At 40.3% G+C, this 16,318-nt stretch overlaps 1 protein-coding gene across 3 annotated transcripts in view; it reads left to right on the top strand.

The window, feature by feature from the left end:
• The window catches only part of CBX5 (chromobox 5), a 57,227-nt gene that overhangs the window by 938 nt on the left and 39,971 nt on the right, over positions 1-16,318 (top strand). The window contains exon 1 of one of the 3 annotated variants that reach the window (XM_061615115.1): positions 7,399-7,467. The exons of the other annotated variants lie outside the window; for them this stretch is intronic. The gene's annotated coding sequence lies outside the window, so the exon portion shown is untranslated. Of the gene's footprint in view, positions 1-7,398; positions 7,468-16,318 lie in introns of those variants that run through there. 3 annotated transcript variants of the gene reach the window in all.

Here is a 16,318-nt window from a genome sequence, read left to right as displayed (position 1 = left end):
TTGCTTGTACAGGTTGGGTTTTGCCTCGCAAGCCTTCTCCATCGTCTTCAGGGAGCTTTACACGCTCCTTCAGCCCTCGCCACCCAGCTGCTCTCCAAGCCAACCATGCACATCCCCCAGCCTTGCCGTTTTTGTCCTAGTGCAGTTTCTCAGGCAAACTCGTTGCTCCCATATAGGTGACTTTCATGGCTGCGAGTCTTTACGTTGGTTTCCAAAGCGTTGAAGTCCGAGAATCCCAGAAACGTTCTATGTAGCGTATACAAGTAATTGGGAATACTCCGTTGAGTGGTTGCTGTCCCCAAGTCGGCAGAGGGAGGACATAGTAGAATGGCTTTAACGTATGCCCCTTTGTAAGCCCCGGTGTTGCCCTATTGTGGTTGCTCATTGGATTAATATTAAAAAAGTCTCAAATACAACAATTAGAAAAAAATATAATATTTCTGTTTGTCCTCACAGCATCTGCTTGATCCTTCCATGAGAGAATGAGACTTGCATAGGAATTTGCTGTGGGAGCATTGGTGTCCTTTAATCTGTCTGTGATTGTGCATGGTCAAACTTTTACAATAGGATACAATGAGGGTTTTTCCTTTAATAAACTTCCTTTGTGCAACTGATCGGTACCTGAGTGTTACCCAGTAAAACTGCTTGACTCTCTAAAATAGAGGAATGAAGTTTCTGTATGACTTTTTCCATGCTTGGATTCTTTGGCTGCAGGCCATGGAGCATATCTTATTGTGCATAACAATAGGTAAAGGAATGCCAATTTCAAATAAATATGTTGCAGTTTTCTAAAATACAGGTCATGATACAGCCTAGAGAGCTGAAGTATCTGCAGAGGTAGCGATGTTTATGCTTTGGATTATTGTTGACAATACGTTTGGATTACTGTTGACAATAGTCCCAGCTGTTTGTCCCATGTAAGAAAAAAAAATATTGTTGCATACAAAAGTATACATGTGGGGGGCTTAATTGTTCTAGCATGAAGAACAGCTATAGCTTTAAGAACAACCTCTGCAGTTCACTGTGATTCACCTCCTGCCTCCCACTGCTGAGTGGGGGAGTGAAGGAGGAGATCAGACTTAATTTGATCCACACTAGGCCATTAGTGACTTGTGGAGATGATTGATTGATTATATATGGATTGTGCGCATCCATATGTTGAAGTACATATGTCAAATTCCAAATGATGGGAAGATAGAGCTTGAAGTGACAGTTGGGCTGTTGAGAAACTTGTAGTTGGGTCCCAGCCACAGGTCAGTGGAAGCTGATTTAAATGAGATGCTGGGTGCCTGAAAAACACTGGGCTATATGGAACCTTGCATGGTTACCATTTTCTAAAATGTTAATACCGATGCTGTTCTACACCTGCAGCATTCATGTGATGCCAGTCTATAGTCCAGATGGCACACAAACACTGCACATATAGGGGCTATGTGGAATCCTGCACAGGTATGTGCTTTTTGTATGATCAGCATCTTGTTTAAATCAGCTAGGGGGAAAAATTGAGTAAGGAAGATGAAGATCAACGCAGCTGTATATTTGTTACAAGCTTGGCAGATAAACAATAAGCCTAAGGAGATGTGGAGTGAATGCTGAAGGTCTTTTTAAAAAAACAATTGCAGTGGCTTGCCAGGCATCTGATTCCTGGGAGTTGCTAGTCCCTGAGAGAAGCTTTAAGGGAAAGATCCTGGAGATATCCAAGAAGTTTGACAGATTGATTTAAATTAAAGTTTTCATCTTTTTGAAATTCATCTCTTTCCTGGACAAGCATGCCATACCAGCAGTTACTATAACAAATAAAAACATATCAGTTTGCAGTTAAATAAAGTCTTTATGCTAGCAAAGAGCATAATTCAAACTCTTTCGTCATAAATCTCATCTAACCTTTACATTGCAGATGTTTTTTTGCTTAGAGACACAAGATAGATTTGTTTGGTTCTCTCTGTACACATGTAAAGTTATTAAGCAAAATTAACTTTCTTGCGGAGAATCCTATGCACACTTATTGAGAAGTAAATCTCATTGAACAAAGTGGGTGAGTAAGCATGTACAGAATGAGGCTGTGTTTATAAATTTTTTGCTTGCTGCCTTGGGCTCCTTCTGGGAGGAAAGGCGGGATACAAATTAAACAAACAAATAAAACTTTCCATGACTGAGGGATGCTAGTTTTTGGGCAAAATAGCATTTCTTCATAAGATAGAGAGTAATTGCTTTTTATAGTAATTGCTTTTTGTTCATAACTTGAAACTGAACACATTGGACTGGTTCTCACATCGCACTAAACCAGGGTTTTTAGCACAAGACACATGAGCAGGAAGGACTTCCCGTGAGCCTGAGACTTACACATTTGTGTGGCCAGGAGGAGAACTGAGCAGCTTCTTCCTTCCTTTCTCCGAATCTTGGCTTCTTGGTTGTCCTGATCAGGTTTATAAAAAACTGATCTGTTTCAAAACGAGCCATCTTCAAACTGGTTTGTAAAGCCATGGTTTAACAAGATATGCACAAGCAGGAACTTACACCCATCCCCCCACCTCCTCTCACACAGCCTGGAGGAGGGCTTCAACAACTTTTACTTTTGTTTTTCCAGAATCTCTGCTTGTTGTATCGGCCAGACGAGGGATCATTGTTTATAACAAATGCTGGTTAGTTTTAAGTGTGATGTCTAAACTAGGCCACTGGGAAGCTCATGTAGTTGGAGGGCAAGGTCCAGCCATATGGCTCTGTGGACGATCCTTACTCAGTAAAACCCCTGGATCTTTATGCCTCTAATAACTTGCTAGTTGCTGTATCCATTAAGAGCACACAATAATAAACACAATGTATGTGTTACTGTCATTTGCATTATTTTTTAGATATAGATATTTACCCTTGTGGTTTACTGAGAAAGGTAACTATTAACTCATTCTGTTTGGTAGATAACTTCCTAAAACAGCATCACAACTATTTGTTGATGTTAAGACGTTTCTGGTAAATCCAGATTTCCTTTTAAACCAGGTTATAAGAGACACTTTGATCATTTTTGAAAAACCTTTTTTTAAAACTCACCTTGTCTTTCATCTTTAGCTAGACAGCAACACAGTGATTGGCAATTTCTCCTTCATCCATCCCTTCCCCTTTTGCATGTGTTATTTTCATGTATCTTCTATCACTAAAGACTTGGAAAACATGGAACTAAACATGTACATTATCAATTACTTGTTAATATTTCCATGTTTTGATTTCTGGATTTCTGTCTATCTGTATTTTTCATATATGAATTGCATTACATCTGGTATTCAAGGTGGATATGTAAATAGTATGTATATATATATTTAAAAACATATAAGAACCAAATTTAAAACACTTTAAAATAACAAAGTAACAGAATTTAAACAGTACAAGCTTCTAGGATGGTTTTCACTTAATTCTTAAAGTTCCTCCTTGGTCTGGCTGTACAGTGCTGTTGAGCTGTTTCTCAGACTTCTAGTCTGGGTTCCACAAGACCATGCATTGGAAAATGAAGGCATTCACACCATAGAGTACCAGCTGCTTGTAAAACAGACTTCAGGCTAGAGGTCAGATGCGTAGCTCCTTCCAGCATAAGAAAACTGCCTGGATCTAAATGCAGGGAGGATTGTGGCAGCTTCTTTTGCTCCGCTACTGATACCAAGGACAATTTTCAGTGTCACATCACTGGATGTGATGGGATTTCCCCTTCCACTCCTTCCCCCTTCAGCCCTCCTCACCCTCTATCTTCTCTGGTGGTTCTCCCAACCCTACAGAACAGATTGAGGGAGGGGTGAAAGGGAAGTCCTGTTGCGCCTCTAGATGCATGTGCCCAGTTCACATATGAAGGCAGCACACATCTAAATCACCATTTTCCCTTTAAATAAACAGAAGCAGAAATCCTTCACAACTAACACTGTATGTGGATGTATCCCACGATTGTATATCTGCCTGTGGATACAAAAGTATGAAAAAATTTCCCGATAGTAACAGGAAGAGTCTCCAAAACTCATCTGACTCTTTTTCAAATCCCATGTTTCTCTGTTTGCACAGTGACTGTTGTGAAAATAATCAAATATTTTGCTACAATGTAGACTTTATCTCTTAATGATTTTTTTCATGCATGTTAAAATAGAAACCAATTAAGTTACAACAGGCAAATTGGTAACTATCATTTACCCTTGTATTTTCTTTTACAGTGTAACTTTTATCTAGTTACTGTATATTGTCATCCCCTGCAGGCTGTCTGAACACTTCCTGAACAAATGGGCAGATCTGCTTAATAATTGTCCAGAACAACATCTGCATTCCTGATTTGCTGCACTAATAAAACCATTTTCATATTCTACAGCAGAAGTAATTCAGTAATTTAAATGGTTGAACTGCAAATGACTAGTGATATTTTTAATTTAAATTACAGCACCTGTCAAAATAATAAATAAATGCTGAAGACCTTGAGTCTCTCCTGTTTTGCAGTCTAGTTTACATTTGTATTGCTTCTTAGCAAGATGGCTGCTGCTAGTTTGGGGATCAGAAATGGTAACTGTTGAATTATTATTTGTAGCAGAGAGTGTAAAACATAAAGCTGTATTTAACCAAGTCCTACTCAGAGTAGATCCATTGAAATTAATGAACCTAAGTTAGTCATGTCTTAACGTCAGTAGGTCTACTCTGAGTAGGACTAGTATTGAATGCCATCCATAGGAATTAAGCTGTGTGTATTGTTTTCAGAAGAAAATACTTGTGCTTTTGCACAAGGCAAGACAAATCCCTTCAGGATGTTCCAGCATGGATAAATCATGCAAGAAAAAGCTAGAAGAGAGCTGTATAGAAGAATACATTCTTTATTCTTGAAGCCTCAGTATATGCAAACATCTTTAAAAAATCAACACCATCCTGTTCCACACACCAGTATCTATGTGGTAAAAAGGCTAGAAAGATCCATTATCTTTTTATAGTGGTTGATACAACTCTTGACATCCTTTTACTCATTTCACTCTGAAGAGAACTTTAAAGGCATATGAGAACTTGCTAACCCTTTGACAATATTCATTATATTTTTACTGTTTTAACTTCTTTCTTCTTCTTGTGATCTCTGGAAAAGGAAACAGAAAATGAATAAAATTGTGTTAACAAAAAAACACAAAACACAGCCCACTTGCTAACCCACCTATCTACCTGGTGCAATGTGGGTGAGATCCACCATTGCACTAGCTGATGTGACGGGGTTTCCTCTCCTCCCTGAAGCCCCCTACGCTTCCTGAATCTTCTCTGGAGTGTTCCCCAACCTAATTGTGCAAACAGGATGCCACAATTTTATTCACTCAGAATCAATTTTGGGTCATTTGTCTGTTCAGTTTCAAAGCATTCCACCCCGCCCTCCCAATAAATTCTAAGGATAGTGGTGTTGTCAAAATACTTTTAAAACTCAAGTGTTGCATTGCCTTAAACAAAACATAATGGCCTGGATCCAATTACCACTGTGCGCAAGCAGAAAGCTCTTCTGCTTGTTTGGAAACGGGTCACCTTTTTCTGTTTCCTTCCCAATGGCAGCCCTTAACACTACCTTGAATCTGACTCAGAAGCAGCCAGGACTGGTGGATGAGGAGTTGCAAAAATTTGTGCATGAAACATCTATAGATCTTGGTCAGTATAACTTTGGACAAATATCCATATAAGAGCAGTGTTACAAAGCACACTTAACTATTACAATTCTGAAAATAACTTTGAAGGGTCTCTCTGAAGTATGACATTGGATATGCTGGTATTGTACCAGAATAATTTTTAAAAATCCATTGGATGTCAGTTCAATGTAATTTGCATCATGGGTCTGAGATACAAATAGAAAAATTACTTGTTTGTTTGTAATGGGAGTGTTCTCTTTTTCTTTCCTCCCCCCCCCCCCGCCACAGTACTTGGATTTTTAAATCAGATGCTTAGGTTTTCTCATTAGCAATATTCTCCTGAGTTTGGATAAGTAAACTGCTTCTTATGACCTAGATTGCAATTTTGTATATATTTCTTTCCTTCAGTGACACTCCAGTTTGGGGGGGGTGCATGCACATGTACCCAATTTGAGCTTCTTGGCCTGGACAGTTGATTGGGGTAGGCCAAGAGAGTGTGGGAAGAATGTGGGCTGATTATGTGACTGCAATGCTGTGTTCTGTTGTTTGAGTCTGAAGAAATTGGTAAAACTTCAAGTACTGATTACTAAATCAGTGTGGTGGGTCCTACACCTGCAGAAGTTAGAGGGTATACACACCCTACACTATTTAGTATTTTAATGCCCAACACAAAAAAGGAGTGGCAGACAAAACTGTGTACAGGCATACCCCACTTAACGTTGCTTCACTTAACATCGCCTCGCTATAACGTACATGCTCCATACGCCACCATACCCTGCTTAACGTACATGTGCTTCACAATTACGGACACTTAATGGCATGACGCTGCTGCCATCTAGTGGCGATTGCTGTGCAGTACATGCATAGATAATTGCTTCACTTTAAGTACATTTTCACTTTACATACATGCTCCGGTCCCATTGCGTATGTTAAAGCGGGGTATGCCTGTAATTGGTCCTCTCCTCTGACAAAAAAGAGGAGCCTCTGATACACTAGCACCATCTGCTGGATACTGGAGGAAGCAGCAGTACAGTATAAAGTTTCAAAATCCAGTTACCTGAAGTAACAGCCCCTGAGACTTCCATCAAAGGATTGTGTGCAGCGTTGAAACCTCCCCGCTATTCTTAAGAGTTTCAAACTCACTGGTATGGTGGTATCCTAACACATTTTATCTACGCCACCCCCTTTTGCTGGGATTATCCCCGTTCATCCTTCAGATAACTTTTTGACGTTGATTAAGTTGAGAGAGAGTGGTCCAAGGTCATCATGGCTGGGGGAATGTGAGTGTGACTTACTTTAGTTTGATTTTGACCTTTGCATGCTGTGAGGTCTGGTGTGGTCTAGAGACGTTTACTGAGACCTAATGGGACTTTCAGTGTCTTCCAGTGGGAAAGACTGGGGAGTTAGCAATTCTGATCCTATGTGTTAGAATAAGTTGTTTGGAATCGCTGTGGAAACGTATGTCCTTTTAATCCAATATGGATGAAGAGGAAGGTATTGCAAGTGCTTCAGTATCATCCCTGAAATGGCCATATTCATATTTTAGATGGGAAATATTTCTCGGTTTTCCATGCATCAGAAGATGAGAAACGTGTCAAGGCACAGTGAATGTTTTGTAAATCAGAAAAGACTCCAGTAATCTCTGGTTGAATTACAAACTTCAAAACATCTGAGAGTGAGTATTTCCCCCCACAATCTTGATAAATTTGTATATATTAACTTTAAAAATTTGCACCAAACTTTAATATGTGTGGTTTTTCATTCATTTTTTCCTTCAACTGTGTTTCAGAGAATTCATGCTGTTAAAGTGTCTGAATCAGAATCTTACAAACCAATATGAGAACCACCTGAAAATCAGGTAACATGAAAAACGGGGAATGAAGAGGCATGTTATTGATTTAAACATTATTATCACTAAATGCAATATGCTTTTAAGAGATGAAAAGAAATAGACTTATTCATAACAAAAGTATAGCTCAAACGGTTTTCAATGGATGTATTCCATAAACAGAATGCACTGATGTATAGTTTGAAATTTATTTATTTATTAAATTGATATCACACTCTTCCTCCCAGGAGGAGCTCAGGGCGGAAAACAACGCTAAAACCACTCTAAAACATCTTAAAAACAAAATACTTTAAAACATATTAAAACAAAAAGTCTTTAAAAAGATATTAAACAAAATCTCTTTAAAAACATCTTTAAAGACATCTTGAAAAGCAATTCTAACACAGATGCAGACTGGGATAAGGTCTCTATTTAAAAGGCTTGTTGAAGGAGAAAGGTCTTCAGTGGGTACCAAAAAGGTAACAGAGATGGCGCCTGTCTAATATTTAAGGGAAGGGAATTCCAAAGGGTAAGTGCCACTAAAGGTCTGCTTCCTATGTTGTGCGGACCTCCTAATCAGATGGTATCTGCAGGAGGCCTTCACCTGCAGAGGGCAGTGATCGACTTGGTGTATAAGGGGTAAGATGATCTTTCAGGTGTTCTAGTCTCAAGCTGCATAGGGTTTTGTATACCAAAACCAGAACTTTGAACTTGACCCAGCAGCTAATGCGCAGCGACTGCAATTCTTTCAGCAGTAGGATAGCATGTTGGCGATACCCTGCCCGGTGAGCAGTCGCACTGCCGTATTTTGCACCAGGTGCGGCTTCTGGACCAACCTCAAGGGCAGTTGCACATAGAGCACCTAACAGTAATCCAGCCTGGAAGTTACCAGTGCATGGACAAGAGTGGTCAGGTTATTCCGGTCCAGAAACAGCTACAGCTGTCATTCCAGCCAAAGCTGGTAAAAGGCACTCCTAGCCATTGAGGTCACCTGGGCCTCTAGAGTCAAAGATGGATTCAGGAGTACCCCCTATGAGCCTGCTCTTTCAGAAGAAGTATGATCCCATCCAAAGCTGGCAGCTGTCCAGTGTCTCCATCTTGCTAGGATTCAGGCTCAGTTTATTGGCTATCATCCAGCCCACCACTGAGTCCCGGCACTGATCCAGGGCTTGCACATTCTCTCCCGGTTCAGATGTTACAAAGAAATAGAATTGCATATTGTCAGTGAACGGCTGACACTTTGCCCCAAATCTCCTGCTGACCACTCCCAAGGGGTTCTTATAGATGTTAAACAGCATTGGGGACAAGATGGTACCCTGTGGCACCCCATAGCACAAGTGCCAGGGGGCCGAAAGACAGTCACCTAATACTGAAAATGATACCCACCTCACCAAGTCAACTCAGAAGGATGCCCATGATCAATGGTATCAAAAGCTGCTGAGAGATCAAATAAGAATAACAGGGTCACAGTCCCCCGTCCCTCTCATGATAAAGGTCATCCATCAGGGCGTCTAAGGTAGATTCAGTCCCATTTCCAGGCCTGAACCCAGACTGGAATGGGTCATGATAATCTGTTTCACCCAAGAGTATTTGCAATTGCTGTACCACAACCCTATTCATCACTTTCCCTAAGAAGGGCATTTGCGGCTGGGCAGTAGCTGTCACAAACCAATGGGTCCAGGGCAGGCTTTTTCAGGACAGCTGGGACCATTGCCTCCTGCAAAGGCACTTTGACTGCACTCTGGATCCACTCGGTCATACCCCCTTGGCGAGCTTTAATAAGCCAAGAAGAGCAAGGGTCGAGAGGACATCTTGCTGGCCACATCGTCATAAGCACCTTGTCCACATCGTCAGCTGCATCAACTGAAACTGATCCTAAGAAGTTACAGCAGATGTTGCACTGGACACTAACTGGGAACTACAGTAGATGTGGATGGGGCATCAAGATTGCTACACAGGTGAGCAAATTACATATTTGATCTTGAGGGGTTTAAAAACAAACAAGTAGAACCATAATTGTTGTAGTTCTTATGGTTTGGGGTTTGTTTTAATAACGTAAAACATCCCCCCCCCCAATCCAGCTAAGTGCATAACTGTAGAAGTAGGGTCCGTGTTTACATGCCTAACTGGAGCAAGCACAAGGGGTTGCTTGTCAACAGCCTCCATCAAGTAACTGGTGATAACAATGACTGGTGCTTTCTTGTTTAAAAAGGAAAAGGGGATGCTAAATAATGACAATTTGTGTGCAATTAGGCCATATTCTGACATACTTTTTAGTTCACTCTGGTCAATACGTTACATTTTTAACTTTATAGAACAGAAATGCAGAAGTTATCGCTGGATGAACACTAATTAGGCACATTAATGACAACTATTCTGTAGTGCATAAAGATATGTCTTCAAGAGAAGAAACTTGGTTGTGTAAGTTCACAATATTATGAGTATTTTCATATGGCACTATAACTAACCAGTTAAAGAGGCAGGATCTTGATAACTTTGTGTACTGGCCCGTGGGCAGATGCTCAGCCTCTTCACCAGCAGAATAGCTGCCTGTAGGCAAAGGGGGCTTGTATCCCCCCCCCCAGCCTTAGTTCTCTCTAGTCTAGCATTCAGCATAAAATGGGTCAAGGGACGGTCAATGCGACCTCAGAGCCACCTTGGGTCTAATCTGAGGTTCCTAACAGGCATTCCAGTCTGATGCTCTGCCAAGAGTGCTGTGTGATGCTGGGAAGGTGCCTTGTTAACCAGATAGTGTAGACCTTGGAGCTGGGAAGCTAGAGGCTGCGCTTATCAGCTATTGTTATGCTGTATGACTCTGGGAAAGAGCCTCCATCACTGGAGGGCTATGGTGGGAAAGCTGTGACTTAATCCTTTGTAGTAATTAGTTGCTCATTACTGTGCTGTAAACATGTATCCTATAAAAGGGTTCCTGGTTGCCCAGTTCGGGGTTCAGACTGGTCCATGTTCGTGCAGAGCTTGGCGGCCTGTTCCACCTTATCCAATAAACACTCTCCTTTTAAGTAAACCTGCTGGTGTGTGTCTGCCTTATTCGTCTCTCTGGTATCTCGGAAACCTGAGTGCCCAGGCTGGGGCAATACACTCTGGCTGCAATCCAATACATGTCTACTCAGAAGTAAGCTCCATTGGTTCAATGGGACTTACTACCAGGTGAGTCTGTATTGGATTGCAGTCTCTGTCTCTGAGAACTTTGACTTCACTTTCAGTATAAAAAAAAAGCTGAAAGAAAAGGTCTATTTCCAGATAAGTGGAAGCCTAAGAATGCTTACACAAGAGGGACTTTCCCACCTCTCACCTGCAGCCCCTGAGTCTCCTGAAAAACTGTTCCTGAGTTGGGATTCTCCAGAACAGTGTGGGATTGGGTATGGGGGCTGCAGTGGGAAGTGGGGAATTAGCTGCAGTTGGGCAGAGGTACTTGTGTGAGTATCCTTACACTTGTGCTTCTCTGGATAGAATCCACAAATTGTCCAATAAATTGGTGCTGCATACAGTTGTGTTAAACATGCCTTATTTTTGTTTCTTTCAAATTCTTGTAAAACTGTAGCTGTAAGTATGTTGCAAATTACATGTATACTGGTGCCTAGTATTAATAAAAGATGTTGAATGTAACTGTATTCAGTATTTTATTTTGGAAATACATTATTGACTCTCAGGACATGGTCTAAAGGGATTCAATGCATCAATCTTTGTGAAGTCAATCAGGCCTGATTGTGGTCATTGCTCTGATGAGAGGATCCTATGTACATCACAGAGTTGCACAGTGAAAGACAGATGGGATATAAATATATGTTTTTATTCTGGTATTTGAAATGCTTGTTGGTGAAAGTATTTCTTTTATATTTGAAATAGTTCAATGGAAGTTGTCATAGGGAACCTCCTGACAGATGTGATAAAATTATTTGCATCCCAAACTAGATGCTTCTTTTAAAATGCATGTTTTGTAGATACCAAGGCACAAATGATTACTTTTTTCTGCAGCCAAAGTAAAGTGTACCTTCCTGAAATTTATCACATATGGCTCAATGGGAGTTTTATGCCCTTAGCTTTGTCCCTTTCATCATACTTTTCTGGTGTGCCCTTATTGTACTTGTCCGTCTTTTCTTATTAATTCTCTCTTTTATTTCCCTATGCAGTATACCTAAATGAATTCTCTGCTGCTTACATGTAGTACAGCAAGTTCTATTTTCTACAAGCTGAACAGGACATAGAGAACTCTGTATATCCACAAACCTAGCCTTGCTCTCCTGTATATGAATCCTGGTGCTAATTCTTTCCTTATATTTATATTGGCAACATTTATTAGAGAACTAAGACAATCTGTGCAGTCAGCAGTTCATACACCTCCAAAGTCACATGTCATTGGCTGCCAACAGTATTCTTCTTTGGCTTACATAGGGCAAAGTAATTTCTTCGTCATGAGAGAATGACACAAATCAGACACAACAAATCGCAACACAGAGAAACAAGTGGATGAACATCTCAATCTCCCAGGACCTTGTGTTTCTGGCCTCAAAAAAATGGGAGAGGAGATGGAGAGGGCAGGTAGAGTGAAATACTAGAAATCCTGGTAGATTGAATCATGACCTAAATTGATGAAGTAACTTCAAACTTGATCACTTAACTAAACTCACATACGATGTCATACAAATACAAATTAAACAGTAGCCTTCAAGGAATAGGTGTACCTGGATCCATCTTTATCAATGGAGCTGTTGTTGCCTTAGGTCTTGCTTTCTTCTCTTAGCACAATTCCCAGTATGTGTTGACGTTTTACATTTTACCTTTCCAAACAGTTTCTGTCCCTTGCTATCTGTGTATTTGTATTCATTATCCATAATTGTCACTCTTCTTCATGTATCTGATGATGTTTGGCAGCTCTTGATTACAAAACTTCTGACACAATAAATATTAGCCTTTATGATGCCAGGACACCAATTGTTGATCTTTCATTTATTTACCAATTTTCTCTTAATCCCTCCCTTTCCTCATTTTTCTGGCATAGCTGCTGTAAAGTGGACAGTGTTAGACTTGAATTGAGGAGCCTTGGTTTTTCAAGTCCCCAGTCAAGATGTGAATCCCTGTCTCTGTTTAACCTACCTCACGGGGCATCGCCCGTTACTATGGCTGCTTCAACCCTTTTTAACCTACCTCACAAGGTTCTTACTAATGTAAAATGGGGTAACAGCAGTTTGAGCTTCTTGAATAAAGGGCAGTAATAAATATATAACCACTCCAATCTCAATAAGGATGCACTTTTCAGGCCCAAACTAGATGCTCCAAGAAATGTGTGGCTTGCATTTCACATTTTCTGTCATTTTTTAAAACAAATACCAGGTGTCAGCCTATGGAGGGCTCATCAGAATTAAGACTGACACACAGGAGGAGGGGATGTTAACCCTTCTTTTCCCCACACTGTTCCTGATGAAAATTCCTCCCGTCCCCCACTGCTGTGCAAATATCAGTTCCAGGATTTTCATTGGGATGTAGTGTAGGAGTGAGGAAAGGGTTAAGTCCCCCACTTCCCATGTGTCATGATAGTGATCCCAATCAGAATTTTTTTCCATCACCTTGTTTGGCCCTTAGATTTCATTTAACCTCCCCTGTTACTCCAGCCGCAAGTGAAGTTTTGCAAGCTCTTTTGAGTTGCTGGGAGTTCTGCTGTATAGCTGGGAAAAGAGAGCAGAAGCCTGACAAGGGAGAGAAGCACTGGTGTACCACTGCTGCTGGCCTTCTTTAAGGGCTGAAGGGAGCATTGTAAATGTCTCTGCTGGGGTGGGTAGAATTATTTTGTGAGCTTGACATTTCTGTTTTTTGACGTTCATTTCATGAAACCATAATAACAGTTGAACAGAAAAAATGCTTTGGAGGATATATGGCATATATACTGCTATAGTTTTTATAGTATGGTATTTGTAGTTTTAATAGGCAACAGCATATTGAATGCATAAAGCAAGGGTGGCTAGCCTTCTAGATGTTGAACTACAACATCATACTGCATTTTTAAAAGACATAGTATGTGTTTGGAGTTCCATAGCACCAGAGTAGATTGCCACTCAAATGCTGTCCTGCAGGATTTCCAGAAGGGTAGCCATGTTGTTTTTGCTAACAGATTTAAAGACTAACAGATTTAATATGGCATAAGCTTCTGTGGACTAGAGTCCACTTTATCACATGCATGAAGTCTTATCGTAAGAGAAACATGAACTTAAAAAGTGATTGCGAGGGTAGATTCTCTGTTACTGAGCTAGATGGACCAATAGTCAGACTCCTTCTGGGAGGAAGGGCAGGATATAAATTTAATAAATAAATATGGCAGCTTTCTAGATGCCTGCTGTCCCAAATCAGTATAACAAAGTCAAATAAGAATTCCTCCAGTAACTCCAGTATTCCCAGTAGCTAGTCTGTTTCTTTGTAACAGATGCTTGTGTTCTCCAAAAGTAGCAAGACAAGGAAGCATGTGAAATATAGGGAAATAGTATGGGAAGAGAGAGGGATAGTTTAATATGAAGCTTCTAGGCAAAAAGATCACCTTTTGTGTCTGGTATTTATAGCCATATGCATGGAAATTGCATCAAAACGAGGTGTAAATTTCCCTTATTTATCTCAATAGGGTGTTAATGGTAAGGCTTAGTTGTCACAATTTAAATGCTAATGCTCCTAAGACAGCGGCCCATATTGAGTAACTGGAATGTGGCTGTAAATCACCCAGTGAGACTTTGCTCTGAACTGTTGAAACGGATAGATGTAAAAGCTAAGGATGTGCATGAAGGTGATATTCCATTGATGTTCTTAAAATTCTTCTATAGAACAAAGACCTGTCCAGGCTTGCCTGTGTTTGGTCTGAGCCTGAAGTGTTTCATACTCCTTTTGAGTTGAGGAGCAGTTATCCACGTCTCAGTTTGGTGTAGTCTTTGTAAAGGAAAGCAGTCAGACTAGCATTATACCTGAGAAACAACAAAGAGTGTTGTGGCACCTTAAAGACTAACATACTATGGCATAAGCCTTTGTGGGCTAGTCTGAGTTACGGGTATGTGCGCACACATATTTTGGGGTGGGGGGCTGTAAATGGTGAGGTTAGGGTCATGACATGCAGCAAAGTATAGACAATGATAACTACCTAATTAACAGTAATTCGCAGAACACTTGTTAACACCAGGCATTCTGGCATTGGTAAGTCAATTAACATATATGATATGCTAAAAAGTTTTAATATGTTTTTAAAGATGTTTTGTTTTAATGTTTTTAAATCTTTTGTTTTGGATGACATTATTAGATCCTATACTAGTGTGGCCACAGCAGATATGGGGACAGGATTGGTATCTGGGTGTGCTGCTGGGGTGTCGGAGTGCGTGCTGCAGCGGTAGGGGAGAACTGGTGAAAATTGCTTACCCATCCCCTCTGCTGGCAGGATTCTCTGCTGGATCTCAGTCTTGTTCATGAATGGAAAGAGAGTTCTTTAAGGACCTGGAAGCTTAGTTAGGATTCATGCCATCAATATTCCTTCTTAGCCAGAGGGTATCTGTTATGAAAGATTGGGAGTGCTTTTTTTCTTTTGACAGAAATATGAGCGTCTCATAGGCCATATTGATAATCAAACCAAATGCAAGAGAATGGGAAAATCCAGGTCTCATTCAAGGTTGGTCACATTTAGCAGCTGCATATAATTCTCTTTCTGCAACACCAGACTGTGCGAAGAGGAACATCTGTGACAGAAAGCACACGAAAACTAGTCTTGGGTATTTCATTCTTAGGACTGCAGCCATCCCATTTATTGCAGCGGTAAATGCTGCAGAAGAATGATAACAAGCTTTAGCAGGGAGCAGAAGTAGCTTTTAATAAATTGTGAAATGAATTCTTCTACACATTTAGTTTTTTTAGTCCATATTACACCATTTGTTCATAAATTATACTTCTGAGATTGAGGTCTGTTGGATTTTGTGTTTGGGAACCAAAGTGAGCAATATGGGAGGGAGGGAGGGACCATTTGGATCAATTCTCTAAATTAAGTAACTGAAATTTCTATTCCAGAGCAGCAAGGTTATAGGAAAGGTTTCTCTTTCTGTAAAAGGAGTTACCTCTTCTTTGGAGCTGATTTTTTTGGGTGTCATTTAAATAACAATATATCTGCAACACTGAGCACATTTTATGATATTGTGGCACAATAACTCACACTTAAATGTCAATTGAGACACTTGAGAGAACCTACAAGGTTCAATAACTTCTAGTGTGGTTTGTTTCTCCTGTCATCGGCCATTATATTTTTTACAGCTTTTAAATTGCTACAGAGAGAAATTGCTTTGGATTATAATGGATGGTTAAGAGGCTGCCAAGGGTACCCTTGCACGGGGTGGATGAAAGTTCAATACTATTTTGGTTTTATGTGTCTTAAGTTCTAGGCTATATAGCTGAAATATAATTTGTTTGACAAATGCATTGGAGTGATACCGGAGTACAAAACTATACTGCACATTAAAATAGGCACTGTCAAACCCTTCATCAAATTTTTGGTAGAAGTTTAAACTTCAGCTGTTATCTTAGTTTTCTGAATGTATGCTTGGAACTCTTCCAGGCTTCTTCAGGCATGTGCATGTTGTCCTGGCTTCACCAGGAAAGCGGGCTTGAGAATGGAACCAAAAACAAGCCTTTTCCCCCGCCCCTTGGATTATTGTTACCAGAAACTGGGACACTGGTTTACTGCGTAGCTGTTATCCCATTGTGGATTTGTGAAGGCTGGCTGACTGGATCCAGAAAGTCTATCAGATCTCTTTAAAAGAGGATTGTTAGCTTAACAATCGGATAGCATTTGTGTAATTTATTGTGATGGTCTTTTTTGGACAGTTTCTGATATCCTTATTTTTATCCT

Source organism: Rhineura floridana, chromosome 3 (assembly GCF_030035675.1).
Source record: "Rhineura floridana isolate rRhiFlo1 chromosome 3, rRhiFlo1.hap2, whole genome shotgun sequence".
NCBI classification, from domain to species: Eukaryota; Metazoa; Chordata; class Lepidosauria; order Squamata; family Rhineuridae; genus Rhineura; species Rhineura floridana.
Note: the sequence above shows the minus strand (reverse complement) of the source record. Positions and strands in the feature narration are given on the sequence as shown.